Source organism: Macaca mulatta, chromosome 3 (assembly GCF_049350105.2).
Source record: "Macaca mulatta isolate MMU2019108-1 chromosome 3, T2T-MMU8v2.0, whole genome shotgun sequence".
Taxonomy (NCBI): domain Eukaryota; kingdom Metazoa; phylum Chordata; class Mammalia; order Primates; family Cercopithecidae; genus Macaca; species Macaca mulatta.
Window position 1 is genome coordinate 155,024,766 of NC_133408.1, and position 17,735 is coordinate 155,042,500.

A 17,735-nucleotide genomic window follows, 5' to 3' on the forward strand; every position below is an offset into this window, starting at 1 on the left:
AGCTGAATATGCATACAGCCCAATTCCCAGCAATTCTACCCCTAAGAAGGAATGCAGAGAAACTCTTTTGCTTATGAACCTGGAAGCACATTAAATATATTTTCTGAATTATGAGTAATATGTAAGAAAAATTGCAACCATCCCAAAGCAATGCTATTCAAAAAGTGCATAGTGTTGCTCTGTGAACAGTTTGTTACCAATCTCTTGTGAAATAAGGGGGTTGCTTCAGAGGCAAATCAATTACCTCATTGCACATACTCTGGTTTAAACTGCCTCATTTCCATATACTGTTTTGTTTTGTCTTTTAGCATGGCTTTCTGGATGAAGGAAACAATAGATTGATATGCATTGTGGTACAAGCTTCTTATCTCATTACTGACCAGGTGTAAACAGTTTGTAAACCATATACTTTGAGTAGCACTGACTCACACGAATACAAAAAAAGAAGAAATTAAAAAATACAGAATCAATATAATCTGTAGTAGCATATCAAGGAGGAAGGTGGAGCAGAGGTGGTGGGACTGTTCAGCATAGGTGCAAACAAAAAGGGGGAGAATTGTCTGTATTTAACAACAGTAAGACAACAAAAAGTTAGCAATTCTAAACAATGTCAGTGACAAAATACACCCTCTTCCTGGCAGATAGTTACCACCCACCCCTGGCTTCTCTTCCCACTCTCACCATGGCTTACCCTGGTATAAAAAAAAAGTATATATATATATATATATATACACACACACAAATTAAATAGGGGCCAGGCACAATGGCTCATGCCTGTAATCTCTGTACTTTGGGAGGCCAAGGCGGGTGGATCACTTGAGGTCAGGAGATCAAGACCATCCTGGCCAGCATGGTGAAACCCTGTCTCTACTAAAAATACAAAAATTAGTCAGGTGTGGTGGGGCACACCTGTAATCTCAGCTACTTGGGAGGCTGAGAGAGGAGAATCACTTGAACCCAGGAGGCAGAGGTTGCAGTGAGCCCAGATCGCATTACTGCTCTCCAGCCCAGGCAACAGAGTGAGACTCCATCTCCAAAAAAAAAAAAATAAATAAAAATAACCATGGCAACAACAACACATAACCATATACAAGTTAAATGAACTATAATTATGTGTATACACATTTAAGAAATGTCAAAAATTCACACTAAGACATTTCTGGATGTTTGTCTTATGTTATAAAACTCTAAAACTGTGGACAACTAAACTAAACAGCAACTTCTTGTTAGTGGAAAATAATGGAGGGAAATAAGATAGGGAAGAGGCACAAAAGGGACTTCAACTGAGTTTATAATGTATTATTTTTTAAATGATTTGAAGCAAATATGACAAATGGAAAGATATACACGGAAGATTACTTTCAAACTTGTTTTCTTACAAAATACGTATTTATTTTTTAACACAATGCACTGTTTCAAGCTTTTTTTCACCGTGATCCATATTTCTTTACTTATTCTTTTTACAAAAATTTTTATTAGATATAAAGATAAAGAGAAAGAAAACAACAGTTCATGGCATCTGGATTCTCCTGTCATGATTATTATTATTCTTTCTTCACATTAGTAGAGTAACTAGTAGCTATTTCATAATTATGAATTCTACTAAAATATTAAGTTAGCTGTTTATCATATACTCACACTTTTCAACAAAATTTTCAAGCAAAAAGTACTTAGGGTAACACAATAACATATCACCTCACACCTGTTAGGTTGGCTATTAGATAGATAGATAGATAGATAGATAGATAGATAGATAGATAGATAGATGTGTTGGCAAGGATGTGGAGTAAAGCAAAGTGGAAATGTGAACACTGTTGGTGGGAATGTAAGTTGGTGTAGCCAGTATGAAAGTTACTCTAAAAATTAAAAATATGACTACCATATGATTCAGCAATCCCACTTCTGAGTATATATCCAAAGTAATTGAAATCAGAATCTTAGAAAGATAACAGCACCTTCATTTCATTGCAACATTATTTACCACATTATTTACCACATAAAAAATTAAATTCACCTCAATATTGATTCAACATATATATCAACAAAGAAAATGCAGAATGCATATGTATATATTATTCAGGATTAAACAAAGAAGGAAATCCTGCCACTGAAAACATGGATAAACCTGGAGGACATTATGCTAAATGAAGTAAGTCAGACACAGAAGGACAAATGCTCCATGATACAACTTACCTGAGGAATTTAAAATAGACTCATAGAAGCAGTGAGTAGAATGGGTGGTTGTCAGGGGCTGGGGCAAGTGTGAATGTGGAGGTATTAGTCAAAGGCTACAAAGTTTCACTTATGTTAGATAAACAAGTCCTAGAGATATACTGTATGGCATAGTAAATATGGTTTAAAAATACTGTATTGTCTACTTAAAAATCTGCTCAGAGTAGATCTTTCGTTACGTGTTCTTGTCCCCCACTGAAACTTAACAATAGTAATACATAAAACTTTTAGAGATGATGGATATGTTTATGACAGATTGTGGTGATGGTTTCACATATGTATACTCATCTCCAAACTCGTCAAGATGTATACATTAAATATGTACAGCTTTCTGTATGTTCATTATATCATAATAAAGTGATCTAAAAATCACTAGTGAAAGTATGTTTACTCTTATTAGGCACTGCAGAGGAATATTTTGAAACCATTACAAACATATTTATGGTTTTTTTTAAGATATAGAAAAATGTAATGCATTGCTTTGAATGTCCAAAATAAAAGTTAATATTTAAAAAGCTACAGTAAGATGTAGTTTTAAGTGCTAGAAGGAAAGAAAATTGAATAATATTGTATAAAGTTTCTTTTTATAATATAGATAAAATTATAAAACGTATGGTTACTCTGAAGAAATAGTCAAGATATTATCCTTTTACAAACAGAAATATATATGAACTATCTGATACTTTCCATTATTGTTTTATTTAAATCACATTCAATTAAATGGTAGATAGCAAGAAGAGCTTTGTATTTTAATTAAGTATTATTAAGTTCCCATATAATGAAATTGGCAGATGCTCTCTGTTTGGGGGAGGTAATTAGGAATTAAAGCAACTGAGAAAAGCAATGAGGAATCAAACATAATATGAGATATAAAAGCATCATATGACATCTATTATTAATCCATTGTTTTTCTAATACTGCACTTATAAACCTGAGTACTGACATTAAAGCTAAACTAATAAAAATGAGTAGAGAAATTCTTTTATAAGGAATGTAGTTTGGGGGTGATTTTTAATGAAAGAAGCTTTTTAAAAATTCTAAAAGTCATATTATGCCATCTTCACAAAGTTATTTCAATTTTCTGGTTTTTAAAAATCCTTAGGGTGCTGTTTTTAAAATACTATGTCTGTTCTTTTTGTTCTCTTCCATTAGATAAAAGAGACTTATTCTCAAATGCAGGTAAAACAAAATAGAGCACTATCATTTTTTATTTAATAATGCAGATTAGATTTAAATTTACTGCTGAAATCTGCTTAAATTGATTATTTTCAAAATGGAATGCTACAATTTACCTATTTAGTGTTATTAGAATATTCTTCCTACTAAAATGCTAAGAAAATAGTTTTAATTTATTCTTCCTTTCAGTGTTAAAAAATCTGCTTTATTGGTACATTTAAGAAAAAAATTATCATAGTTTTCATTTTCCAAAAGGACCTCAGTGCATAACCACATAGGACCCAAAGTACCATTATCACAGCTATTATTAGCCTAAGAAAGAGGAACATAAATAATAATGCCAACCTCGGAAAAAAAAATTGTGGAGTTAGTCAAGTGCATTTTTGTCATCTTCAGTTATTCCCACTCCAAATTTTAAGGTCAAAGAGCCAAAAAGCTTTCTCCCTTCTTCAGAAGGAAAGAGCAGCTTTTCCTTTAAAGTGACTTGAGATGTACAATGGAGCAAAGATCCAGAAAACAGTTTCCCCTTCACTCTGGCTCTATTCCTGCCCGCACCAGTGCAAGGCAGTGAGGATGTGTTTTGGCCTTTCGTTACCTACACTTAGAGAATATCCTTCAATGGGATTAGTGATGAAAGGTTTAAGATGTAAATTCCCAGGACATTCTATAAAAATGAGTTTCAGTCAGAATGCTATTAACAAGCTGGTAGTCATTTTCTGCTGCCTAAAGCTCACATGCAACCAGGGAAATTAACATGGGTAGAGGGGATCCAGTAAAGAACCCTTCAGGGAGCTGAGGAACTGTGGGAATATTGAAGCGGAAGATCATGAATGGAGCACAATCATAAAAATAATGATAACCATAGCAATAATAGCTAACACATAGTGTTTAATTTGTGCCAGGTATTGTTTTAAGTGCTTTGCATAAATTACTCAATCCTCACCACAATCCTTTGAAGTAGGAAATATGATTATCCCCATTTTACAGGTGAGAAACTGAGCCGTGGAAGGGATGATTAACCTGCCAATGTTCGCAGCTTTTACGGCTCTTTCAGTGGAAGCCTGTAGGAACCAAATACTGTAGTTATTAGAAATAAGATTTAAACAAAGCAGCCTTTCATATTTCTGTGTGTGTGTGTATATGTGTGTGTGTGTATATATATATATATATATATATATATATATATGAATGAAAGTGTCAATTTTTGGTGTGTTTATGGATGATAATGATAATCACCAAATAATATATGTTTTCCAAGAAAATTCGTGACACTGAAAACAGCTATTATTCTTATTAATAATTATTTTTTGGGACAGAGTGTTGCTCTGTCACCCAGGCTGGAGTGCAGTGGCATGACCTCGCCTCACTGCAACCTCCGCCTCCTGGGTTCAACTGATTCTCATGCCTCATCCTTCTGAAAAGCTGGGATTACAGGTGCCCCACCACCATGCCTGGCTAATTTTTTGTATTTTTAGTAGAGTCGGGGTTTCGCCATGTTGGCCAGGGTGGTCTCAAGTTCCCGACCTCAGGGGATCTGCCTGCCTTGGCCTCCCACAGTGTGGGGAGTATAGGCGTGAGCCACTGCTCCCGGCCCTAATAGCAGCTATTATTAAGGACAGACTATTTGAGAGGTACTGTTTTAAGTGCTGTTCATGTATTATCTAATTCAATCCCCCTGATAATTTTTAAAGAAAAATAATAGTATTATCCTCTTTTCATATATAAGGAAACAGAGGAGATGGAAGTTAAGTACTATGTTTAAGGTCATACAGAAGGCAGAGTAGCCAGGATTGAAACCAAGGCGTTCTGGCTTCAGAGCTGTGGCTCTACACTGATATGTTATAGATTATATATACTTGACAATAAAGTAAGATGAGAAACCATTTTTTATTGCACAAAAACAATAATTATCATGTATGTGACTGATGATTTCTCCTTAATTACTTTAAAGAATAATGAGTACTATGTATATTAGTTGACTAATTTTGCCATAAAATTTGATGAACAGCATAAAACTCTGTTCAAGAATAGTCAGTCTTTATGGTTTGCAACTTATTCATCATATCTGCTTGTTTACAAAACAAATTCTAAAATTTGGAATACTACTTCAATAATAATGACATTTCTTGATATTTGAAAGTAACTTGGATCAATCATATACCTCCATAATAGCTATCTACTGCTTTTCTCCAAAAGTAAGTAACAGTAACCCAGATAAACTTCCTCCTTAAAGCAATTCCCAATTACCCTGCCCCATATTACTACTTTAATACTTGAAGTCATAGAGCAATTTTGACTCTTGACAGTAATTTATCATATATGAACCCAGTTCTTTCAATTTTATGATAAATTATTTAAGGATAAGACCCATGCTTCATACATTCCTCTGCCATTCTAAATAAAGTATATTCTATGTAGTCAGGGGACTATTTTTTTAATGAATTAGTGATTGGTTGATTGGTGCAAACCAGGGATTATAGGCTAGTACACCCAGATTAAATTATTCTACAGTTATTTGGCACCTACTGTGATTCTCAAGCTTATCTACACATGAAATTCTTATTCAATTGATTTTGGATGAGATTCAAATACAGACATTTTTTCAAAGATCCCAATGTATTTTTAATGTGCAATAAAGCTAGAGAACCACAGCGTTCAGGGATATGAAAAGACCCTGAGGTTGATGGCTAACCTGCCAAATACTGCAAGTAGATGAGATTAATTTATCCGTTGATTAGTCACATCCTCAATATACAATTATTTCAAATGATCAGCACCCAGCTGAGGCATTAGCTCACACATTAGTCAAAGTACCTTGTTTCTAGAGATCCAAATCAGAATAGCTCAAAATCCAGTACATGTGCAGAGGGATCCATGTGCATGTGTCCCCAAATCTCCTTGGGGATTGCAGGGGCCAGATGTCTAATGTTTTTCTAGTCAACAGTGGCTCCAAATTCCTGCTCTGTCATAGTATTTCCATGTATTGACATTTTCATTCATTAACTCACATATGGATCCCAGGCTTTTTTGTTTGTTTAACACATGTCAACACCATTACCACTTAAAGAAGGCATTGGATTTGCTATGTGGACTTCACAGGAAATTTAGGAAGATGGAAGGACGTTCACATGATGATAAAAGAATGGAATTGAAAAAGTTAGTCATTATTTTTTTAATTTCTTTAAGCTGTTTTTCTTCAGTTGACTCTAGCTTCCCTGGCTTTCTCTGCTTCTCTCTCTTCCTTAGATTCTCAGTAATGTTGAGACATATTCCTTATACTTAGGCAAAGTAACTTACTTGTAACTGACAAATGTAGCTCTGTCCTTTTCTTTGAGTATTCAAAGATTTAATAAACGTTTCTAAATAATAGGTCATCTTCTCTGGCTGTTACCATTTCTCTTTCTCCTGCCTATCTATAAACAAAAAGAGAAGAGTATAGAGATATACTTCTCCAAATCTCAGATTTTTACAAGACTTTCCATTCCTCTCCCATCTGTTAGCAGGAAGAAGCAGTTACACTCAACTTTGGAATAAATAAGAGATTTCAAAAAAATCTTCATTAACACATCAATTATGTTTAATGTAATTTTTATATAGTTAAATTACATATTTCCTTGAAATAAGCAGTACAACTTGATAATTTTTTATTTATTCACTAATATTTTGCCAATTAGCAATTGTGAACTTTAATTTCAGTCATTTGTAGCTTTTTCATTTGGTGTCAACTGATCAGCCTTAGGTCATCTGCTATCACTAAATGATATCTGAAACAAACTCATCTGTTGCTAAAGAAAGGACACAAGTTGTATAATAAGCTGCCACTATTTTGTAATTGTAGACTAGGGAGACTGTATACAGCAATGTCATCATATTGGACTTACCTAGAGTTATCATGATGACAAGTAAACTTTGTGTATGGATACCCTGCAAAACTGTACATTCTGGACCTCTCAGAACTAATTATTGGCCCAAGATACCATCATTTCTCTTCTGCATTTGAAATAGCATCTTAATAGGTCTTCCTGCTCCTACCCTTGCACCCCATTATGAATTTACAAAACACCAGAAGCATAATCCATTTAAAATACAAGTCAAATCTTGTCATTACATGGCCCTGAATGCTCCAATGGCTTCCTATCTCACTTGAAAGCAAAGCCTTAGTCATCTCTCACCTCACCTCACTTCACCTCACCTCACCTCACCTCACCTCACCTCATCTCATCTCATCTCATCTCATCTCATCTCATCTCATCTCATCTCACTCTTCCTTCTGCTGATACGCTCAAGCCACATAGCCCTTCCTCTCCCTCAGACATACCAGATGCAGTTGTAAGAGATATATGAATACTACCTTTTCTAACGCTATCATAATATAATAGTAGGTACTATTATAATTGCAAAGTAATGGAGGAAATTTGCTTCGAAAAAGATAGTTATGTGCCCAAAACCATACAGCTATTGTGTGACAGAGCAAACTTGAGCATTCTAACACTAGGTTCAAATATGTCACTGTCACAAAACCACAGAACTTGTCATTTTTATTTTATTTCTTAATTCATTATTTCAACATGTGAGCACCCATTCACAAACTTTTATTTTTCTTGGCAATGCCATTAATTTTTAGTGGGTCAAAATAGAATCAGTGGTATCCTTGGATTAATCAGGTACTGTCTCTCAGGATCTATTTCCTTATCTTTAAATGGAGTGATAATATATACTATATTGGCTTTTGCTGAAGAACTGAATGAAGCAACATATATAAGACACATGGATGCTCAGTGATTGAAATCAATTATTATTTTTAAAAATATAATTTTTAGGTAGGTTTACTAATCACAAAATAATAGACCTGTATTATTTGGGAAAATGTAGATAGAAATCACTTTTTGTAACACCACCACCACAAATATCTATGTAAGCAATGTGAAGTATTTTATTTCATAGATTTTTTTCTAAGCATTTTATATATAATATGTATTTTGATAAATTCTGATTATACCTGAGAAATTTTGAACAGGGAAATGATGCATATCTAACCTAACTAGAAATGCTTCAAAATGAACTCTAGCAGACATCTTTTCGTGGAGGCAGGTTGTCACAAAGACACCATAATAAACTTGTGAGGTCTTCTAGGGATTTCATGAACAGCTAAAGCTGTTTCCTTTCATACTGACTAGTTGGCCTATGTAAGAACAGATGGGCTAGACTCACTTCCTGGCTAATTGCTTGCTAATCACTAGCCCCAAATATGTGCAAACAGAAAAAAATCTCCTTAGATTGGCTGTAGTTTGGTATTCTCCTCTCTTCTCTTTCTCTTCTATCAAGCTTGCTTTGTCTTTTGTTGGATAGAATCAACCTATGGGTTCCTCTCCTTTAGCACTGAGTAAACAGCATGCTGGTAATTAACTTTATATCTTGACACATTCATTTGCTTTTTGTCTATTTGATTTGTCCTAGAATGATAGTGATAAGTAACATCTACCAGTGCTCATGTTTTCATTTTTCTTTTCGCATCTCCAATGGCTTTTAATTTATATGATTAGTTGGCATTATTTTGTTACATAAAAGTTTTTAAGTATTATAAGGACTGCCTAAAAGATAACAGTACCTTTCATTAAATGCAAAATTTATTTTTATGGTTTTCACCTTGAATTCTATTTTGTCTTGACATTTGTATTGCCATCTTCCATTTTATTTTGTTCCTCTGCATCTCATCTACTTTTACCATTCTTTCAGTTATACTTATTTTATAATATGTATTTTAGAATATGTTTAAAGATAACATTCATTGAGGGTTTTCATATTCTTTAACTTTGAATATTTTATACTCTTGTTTTAGTGTGTAAATTGAATATAGTTTTGTGTAGTGTTCCCCTTTGCCTCAAGAAGTATGTATTTTTTGCTTTTAGTTTTTATTAAAATTTGACAAATAATTATCTCATTTTTAATTTAAGTAAGTTGGACTGAGTCTGTTTATGCAAGAAGTGCAATTTAGTAAGCTTTTACTTCTACTCTCAAATCAGTGATTCTTTATTAATGTCATGAAGGGTTATAGATCACAATTATTACCATTATTATTTTAAAGTTCCATAACTTCTACTTCAAATGCCATTTTACCATATATTTGATGTTGTTGCCACATCAAAACAACTATTTATACAACTGATTCATTTAACAATTAACATTCACTAAAGTTTTTATGGCCATAATATTCTCATTTTTAGATTTGCGAATTCTTCTATTTCATCTTTTATCTTTTCATACTAAAACCTAGTTAAGCTTGGATGCAAGATTTTCTCATTCCTTTAATAACTGATGATATAGTCTTGCTTCTTTTGCTCATGAACTGCATCTGTCTCAATAATGATAATATTTTAGTCATCTAAAAATTGGAAAATACTCATTAAACTGCACATGCTCTAACTTTCAAACTATTGAATTATTTGAAGATAAACTTGAACTTACAATATATTTTATATAAAGTAAATGCACAAGAAACATTACTCTATAGCAAGCCTATATAGCTCAGTATTTCACATTTTACAATGGTGCATTTTATGTGCTTATAATAACTTTTCAAAATTTAACATAAAATGAGAATGACTGACTCTGAATTCTCATCATCTATAGTACTGGCTCTTTAAAACAATGACTTTGTAAAAAATAATATATATATTATATTAATTGTATATTTTTTATAAATATAATATATTTAGAATTTATCGAGACATATCTCACATAAGTAGACACCAACTCTTCTAAGAATAATTTTGAATTTAAAAGGAATATTTTATTTTTATACAATGTTTTCTAGTTTTGAAACCATTTTTGCCTCTATTGTCCCATTTAATCCAAGATTACCATCAAGATTACTAACAAGATGACTGTCTTCATTTTACAGAGAAAGGCACTGATTGTCAAAGCCAGTAAGTGAATTGATCATGTCTGCAAACATTTCGAGTGGCAGAATTGCCGCAAAACCACAGGATTTGTGTCTCCAAGTGCAGCGTTCTAGTTTTGGAAGGGATACTGGCTTTCTTAGCTTGGATAGCCCTAATAAACACAATAAACTGGATGGCTTAAATAATAAAAGCCTATTTTCTCACAGTTCCAGAGGCTAGAAAGTTCAACATCAATGTCCCGCATAGTTTGGCTCGGACGAGGGCACATGGCCACTTTCTTTTTGTGTCCTCACATGTCGTTACCTTGATATGTGAAAGTGGAGGGAGAGATCACTCTCTTTTCCTATTCTTATAAAGCTGAGAATCCTATTGTATTAAGATCTTACCCTTCTGGCACCATTTAACTTTAATTACCTCGTAAAAGCCCTATCTCCAGATATTGTCATTGGGCATAGGACTTCAACATGTGAGTCTAGGAGAAACACAATTCGATTCGTAGCACGTACTTTCCAAAATCTGGTCAATTATTTTTTAATTGATGCACTCTCCTAGTATCAATATCTAGAAAGGATGATCCTACCTTGAGTCTAAATAATTCATAAATCCTTGAAAACAAGGCAGTTCAGATTTATTGGAACTAAAGAAGTTTTTTTTGGAATGTTGACTCTCAATAGATAAAAATAATGAATATACTGTTTCATTAATAGCTACAAGAAATATAAAAATTAGTTGCTTTTTCTAAATAAATAATTCCAAAGAAAATTTTACATTGATTTGAAAATTGCTGTAATTGTTAATGAAGTCAAACTTTGGATCTAGAACCAGAAATAACATTTGACCCAGCAATCCCATTACTGGGTATATACCCAAAGGATTATAAATGATTCTACTGTAAAGACACATGCACATGTGTATTTATTGCCGCACTATTCGCAATAGCAAAGACTTGGAACCAACCCAAATGTCTATCAGTGATAGACTGGATAAGGAAAAGTGGCACATATACATCATGGAATACTATGCAGCCATAAAAAAGGATGAGTTCATGCCCTTTGCAAGGGTATCGATGAAGCTGGAAACCATCATTCTCAGCAAACTAACACAGGAACAGTAAACCAAACACTGCATGTTCTCACTCATAAGTGGGAGTTGAACAATAAGAACACATGGACACAAGGAAGGGAACATCACACACCAGGGCCTGTTGGGGGGTTGGGGGCTAGGAGAGGGATAGCATTAGGAGAAATACCTAATGTAGGTGACGGGTTGATGGGTTCAGCAAATCACCATGACACGTGTATACTTATGAAACAAACATGCACATTCTGCACATGTATCCCAGAACTTAAAGTATAATAAAAAAATTAGCTTTAATTTCTTTTAAGAATCAAAATCTATGAGAGTGGTAGAAGAATATATCTTGGAAACTTAGAGAAGTTTGAAAGAATTACATATCCTATAGAAAGGTTTCTCCAAAATTCGTGCGTGCCCAGTGAAAAGCAAGACAAAAAAAGGAATGGTGGGGGACGGGGAGAGAAGCACAAAGAAGATGATCACTGTAATCTGGTGGGATAGATAACACTTCTTATTTCATTATCCTAATTTTGTTTCATATTATAAAAATTAATGTTGCAAAAAATCATTTTAAAAATCATAAAAGGTATTCTGTAACAAGTAAACCTTAAGATTTTCTGATAGGTAATCTTAAATGTTTCTGATTGCTTCTGCTTATTTTCTTGACCAGATTTCTTTTGTAATTCTATTATGTGGTCAGGAAATTTCCCACCAATTATGGGGGGGACTATCTGTAATTTTAAGGGGCTTAAGAGTGATGGTATTATCCTGATGAGCTTCCTTTAGAAATTCTTTCGTACCAAAAGTAAAAAGTCTAGCTGACATTCGATGTAACTGATATGATGGGGGGAAAAAATTAAAAAAAAACCACTATCATCAATCTTCCATATATTGCCGACGCTTATTGGTAGAAAAACTAAAGTGGATTTTCTCCCCAGTATCTCTGTAAGTATGAAAGGTTTTCACTCTTCAGCCCTCTCTTTTAACTTACATTCAAACATGACTACTGATTGCTACTTTCTGTATCAAGAAAGTGGCTCAAATGAATCACCTGTGCAATTGGAGCCATCCATAGGTAAGTGGGACTGTTGGGGAGCTATAAGCAGGTCAATGGCCTTACACCTTAGGTTTTAATGTTATTGTTATTATTTATTAAATGAGTGAATGAATAAATGAGTATTGGGTGTTTGGAATGAATATAAACAGGCACACAGGTCCGCTCACCACTCTCCAACCTCACACACATCCCTTAAAAAACCTTGCAGGAAATTCCATTTTGCAATGATTACACAAAGAACCTTCAGTTTAGACGGACAAATTCAGTCCTACCCGCATATGAGTTTGATTTAATCACAGACTAAGTATGAAGAAACATTTAAAAACATAGCTACTTTAGTGGGTCCAACTATGTGTCAAGAGTATTAAACATGTTATTTCATTTAATCCTCAGGAGGATGCCTTAGAGAGGCTGTTAATGCCTATTGTACACAGGAGAATATAGAAAAATGGGAAGATTCAGCAATTTATTAGAGTCTCAAAAATAGTAGTTAAGATGTATTCTTGAAGCCTGGGTTCCCATTAGACAACATCCTCTCCTCTCAATTGCCCCCCAAAAAAACTGCTTTTGAGTTTCTGGAGTCAAAAGAGAGAATCCAAGTAAAAACTAATGAAACAAGAATTAAGTATCAAACTTTACATCATAATGGGTTAGGTTTAATCTTTATGAATTTGAAAAAGAGTTTCTTTAACCCTATTCTATGAAGTAATACTTAAAACTATGCAAAGAATAACTAAGAGAGGGTACTTCCACACCATAGTTAAATCTTACCTCTATTATTAATTTCTCTATACAAGGCAATATGTCCCCTTCAGGTTTATATAGTATTGGCATTGCTACACTTCTTTAGTTGCATGCAATGTTATGATCATTCTATGATCTCTGCATACTATGGCCTCACGTCAATTTGCCCTAGACAGCTGTTCACTTTGAAGCAACAGCTAAGAGATTTACAATGTTCTGAGCCTCAGACCAGCTATTTCATATATATTGTCTCAGTTCATTCTCTCAGCAGACATATTGTTATTAACTATAATTAAATATTTACATATAGTTATTCATATGATAAATAAAATAATAAGTAAATCGAACTACTGCTACTTAGTGATGGAACAAGAGTAGGTGCCAGATCTATATAATATTTAATAAGCAAAGTCAAAGTCAGGGTACATAGCTACATAGCCATCAACCACAGTTTCCCAAATTTCCCTCCTTCTTGTACCACCAAAATTATTTTTGCCATATCAAGAAAACAAACTAATGCTATAATATTACTTGTACCGTTCTTAGCCAGTAGTTCAACTTTTCTCTTAAACTACTTATTTTAAAAAGGAAACTCTATATAATAATTGAAAATCAATTAATACATGAAAAGTAACCTAAAATATATATGTAACTATAAAAATGTTAAAAGAAATATTGATTACTCATTGTTGCTTGTGGGAATGTACAATGATACAGTCACCACGGAAAATAGTTTGGCAGTTTTTATTAAAGCCAAAAATGCACTTACCATACAATCTAGTACTCTTAGGCAGTTAATACCAATGTTCAGAAAAAACCATGTATAGAAATGTTTATAAAAGCTTTATTTGCCATAGACAAACACTGGAAAAAACTAAAATGTCCTTCAGTAGGTGAAAGGTTAAACAAATTTTGGTAAATACATATAACAGATACTACTCCGCAATAAAAAGAAACCAGCTAATTGCTATGTGTAACAAACTAGATGAATTTCTAGAGAACTATGTAAAGGGCAAAGTCAATCTCCAAAACTGATATTCTCTGTGGGTCCAGTTACATAACATTCTGGAAGTATGTCATGATAGAAATGAAGAGCAAATGAGTGCCTGACAGAGATTAGGGTTTGATGGGGAGTAGTGGGTATGAAGTAAGTCTGGGCGGAGATAGGAGCTACAAAAGTGTAGCACAAGGGAACCTGTGGTGACACAACAGTTCTGTATCTTGATTTTGGTGGCAGTTACATGAAGCTATACATGGAATAAAATTGAATAGAAACACCCACACACACGAAAATAAGTGTGTGTATGACTGGTGAAACTTGAATCAATTCTATGGGTTGTGTGAATGTCAGTTTCATGGTGTTGATGTGCCATAGTTATGCAAGACGTTAACATTGAAGGAGGCCAGATGAAGGCTGCATAGGACCTCCGTGTACATTTTTTTTACAGCTTCCTGTGAAGCTGTAGTGACTTCAAGTGAAAAGTTTTTTTTAAAAACTGCTAATTAGTTTGTAACCTGAAATATTACCTTTGCCACCCAGCAGCATGTGAAACACACTCTGCCACTATGGACTCTGTTATGCTGTCCCTTTTCCTTGTTCACTCAACTGACAGTAGGTTCTAGCTCAGTCTAAATTTCCTCTCAATGCTACTGCTTCTGGTCTCCCTAATTTCCTTTCTCTAGGACAGACTTAGCAAGTCCTTTCTTTATGGTCTCACTGCATTTTATATATATGTCCATAGCAGCTGTTACATTTATTGTATTTTTCTTTTTAGTTCTGTATCCACCTTTAAACTTCAAGAACCTTGGTGGTGTTTCTCCACTATTCTCTTTTTTTTTTTCGTTGACCTTATTATCGTCACACTACCACATTTTATTGAATGAAATCTATTTAGCCTCAATGGGAATTCTTATAAGAGATAATACCTTTAAGTATCAGTACAATTTTGCAAAGCACAATTGTGAAGAGCCCATTGGTTAAAACAGGTTTCTTAAATTCAGCATTAACGGAAATGAGTGTTATTGAAACAGGACTCCAATTAAGTGTAGGTGAACTTGTGTTTATGCGTGAGTATGCATGTGTCTATGTGAGTATACGTACACACATACACACAAAAGTGCAATAGGAATACTCTACAGATAGTCAACTAACTAGTATTATTATAAGCTCCTGTTGACATCTCTAGTTATAGACTTATTTGAACACAACCCAATGCAGAATCCCTTAATAGCATAAATGTTAAATGACAATTCCAATATGATTTTAGGCACTGGAAAAAAATAACGAAAGAAATAAAGAAAGAAACTGATTAAATTACATATTTTGTTTTAATTAGACCTACTAGTCACTCTTTAATAGGTAACTGTGTCCTCACGTATTTAGTATGAAAATGTTAACAAGTTTATCACCACTTATCCTGAAAAATAAACAACTAAATGGGATGTTACATTGATGGTCAAATCGTTCTTTGTACTCAGTGAATTGTGAAGAATTATTTTTTGACTTAAATATACCTAGAAAAAAGTTTAGGTTTAATGATAACATCTTGCCTTTTTGCTGTTTTATTTTAGAAGATTATTTGTTTGACATTATAAAATAAGTATGTGGCTATTAAAGAAATCTGGAAAACATATAAAAGCTGCAGAAAAAATTATTTTTCATCAGCTTACTACCTAAAGACAATTAGTATTTACATTTTGACCTTAGTTTCTCTGTCACTTTCTTTCTAAACATACCTTTAAAAAAACGCTGTAAGTGTTAATACATACACATTTATTCACATAGTGAAATATTTTTATTAAACATAAGCATTGCTCTTAGGGTATCACTTAAGTTTATTTTCTTATTTTTTACGTTCAGTGCTTGAGAATCAACACACATAAATTATCTCACAACAATTCTTCAAAGAAGGTGTTTTCTCTTTTATAGATAAGAAAACTGAGGCTCAGAAAAGTTATGGAAGATGTTCAGATTAAAAAATCTAGAAAGTGGCTATGATTCCGTGTTGTTTTGCTTACCCATCATCCCTTATACTGAGAACAGAATGCAATCCTTTCTCTTGGGGAACCACTCCTCCTTTTATCAGTTCCAGTGGTTTAGATGTGACTCACACATTCCCTGGCTTCTGGGTCTGCCCAGACATGGGCACTCAGAGGCTGCCTTCCAAGTCCTCACAATAAGTGTGTTAGAGATGGTTACATGACCCATGCTAACTCACTTCCCGCCTTATCCAAAATCCTGGCTTCATCACTTATTAATAATTTCAGCCCTAACCCTTAAAACTTGGTGTTTTTCTCTAGTCTCTCCAGCTCCCACATTCCAGGGTGCCTTCAAGGATTTTGGATTCAACCCAATCTTCCTTAAGGGCAACCCTGAGGCCGTTGTTAAACACCTAGTTTTAAATAATGACTTTGAGCAATGACTTAAATCTTGACTAAAATCTTTCTGTAAGTAGGGTCAGTGTTTTCTTAGAAGGAAGCTGCTGATCAGTATGGCCACATATGACAGAACACAGAAAATGATGGGCAAAACTGAGCAGAGTACAAATTTGGTTTGTACCAGAATACAGACTACACATATACACACACAAGAAAATGCTGAAAGTTGTCATCAATTCTTTAGTAAGCAAATCATTAGCAATTAATTCAGGAATATGGCTGCTCCACTGTGCAGTATGCATGGAAGTTAACTGTATAATCATACCCACATTGTGCTAACTACAGGGTTTAGTTTCCATCATTCTTATCAAACTTAAATAGTGTTTATAAGTTACAAGTTACACCACCCCAGACATAGTAAGAGAGAGATCTGGCTACAGTAGACCCTCCCCAATTAAATTATGAAGCAACAGTCTGAGGCCAGTGTAGACAAAACCAGAGATAGCGATGCTCAGTCTGAAAAATAAGTTACTAAAGTCATAAGATATAATATTTTTGATAATTGATCCCAACTTTTTGGAGCTATGTCTGAATGAGAATAAACAGGAAACTGAAGGAGACAACAAACTAGTGCAGCAATGATTAAGAAGATTATTTTGCATAGACACCCAAATCCATTTCTTCCTTAGATAGACCTCAACTTGGATGTGTACATTGTCTCAAAAATTGAGAAATCGTCTTGTAAGGTTTTCAATGGATCTCTTAGAATTCTCTGCTAATTTTTTTTTCAATGCTAGTTGGACTGTTTGTATGGAGAAACTTGTGCTACCCCAGCAGCACTTAAATGCTATATTGCTTTTTTTTTTTTTCCTTAATTCCTAGAGTGTCAAACTGTGTTTTTATGAATAGGAATATATCTTCACAGGAAGCAAGTCACATCTGGAGAACACTACAAGGAGCTGTATGCAAGAGAAGTGTAATCTCATCCCTTTTGTTTTGACACAACATGAACATACTAAGAAAACAGAAACAAGTGATTATTTCACTAAAATTCATTTACATCGATTTAGCTCTTAAAGTTCTGAATGTTGGAAAAAGTGTATAGTCTGTACATTGTTACATTTTCAACAAGGAATTTCCTAATTTTTCTTGTCTTATAAATCTGATTGAAA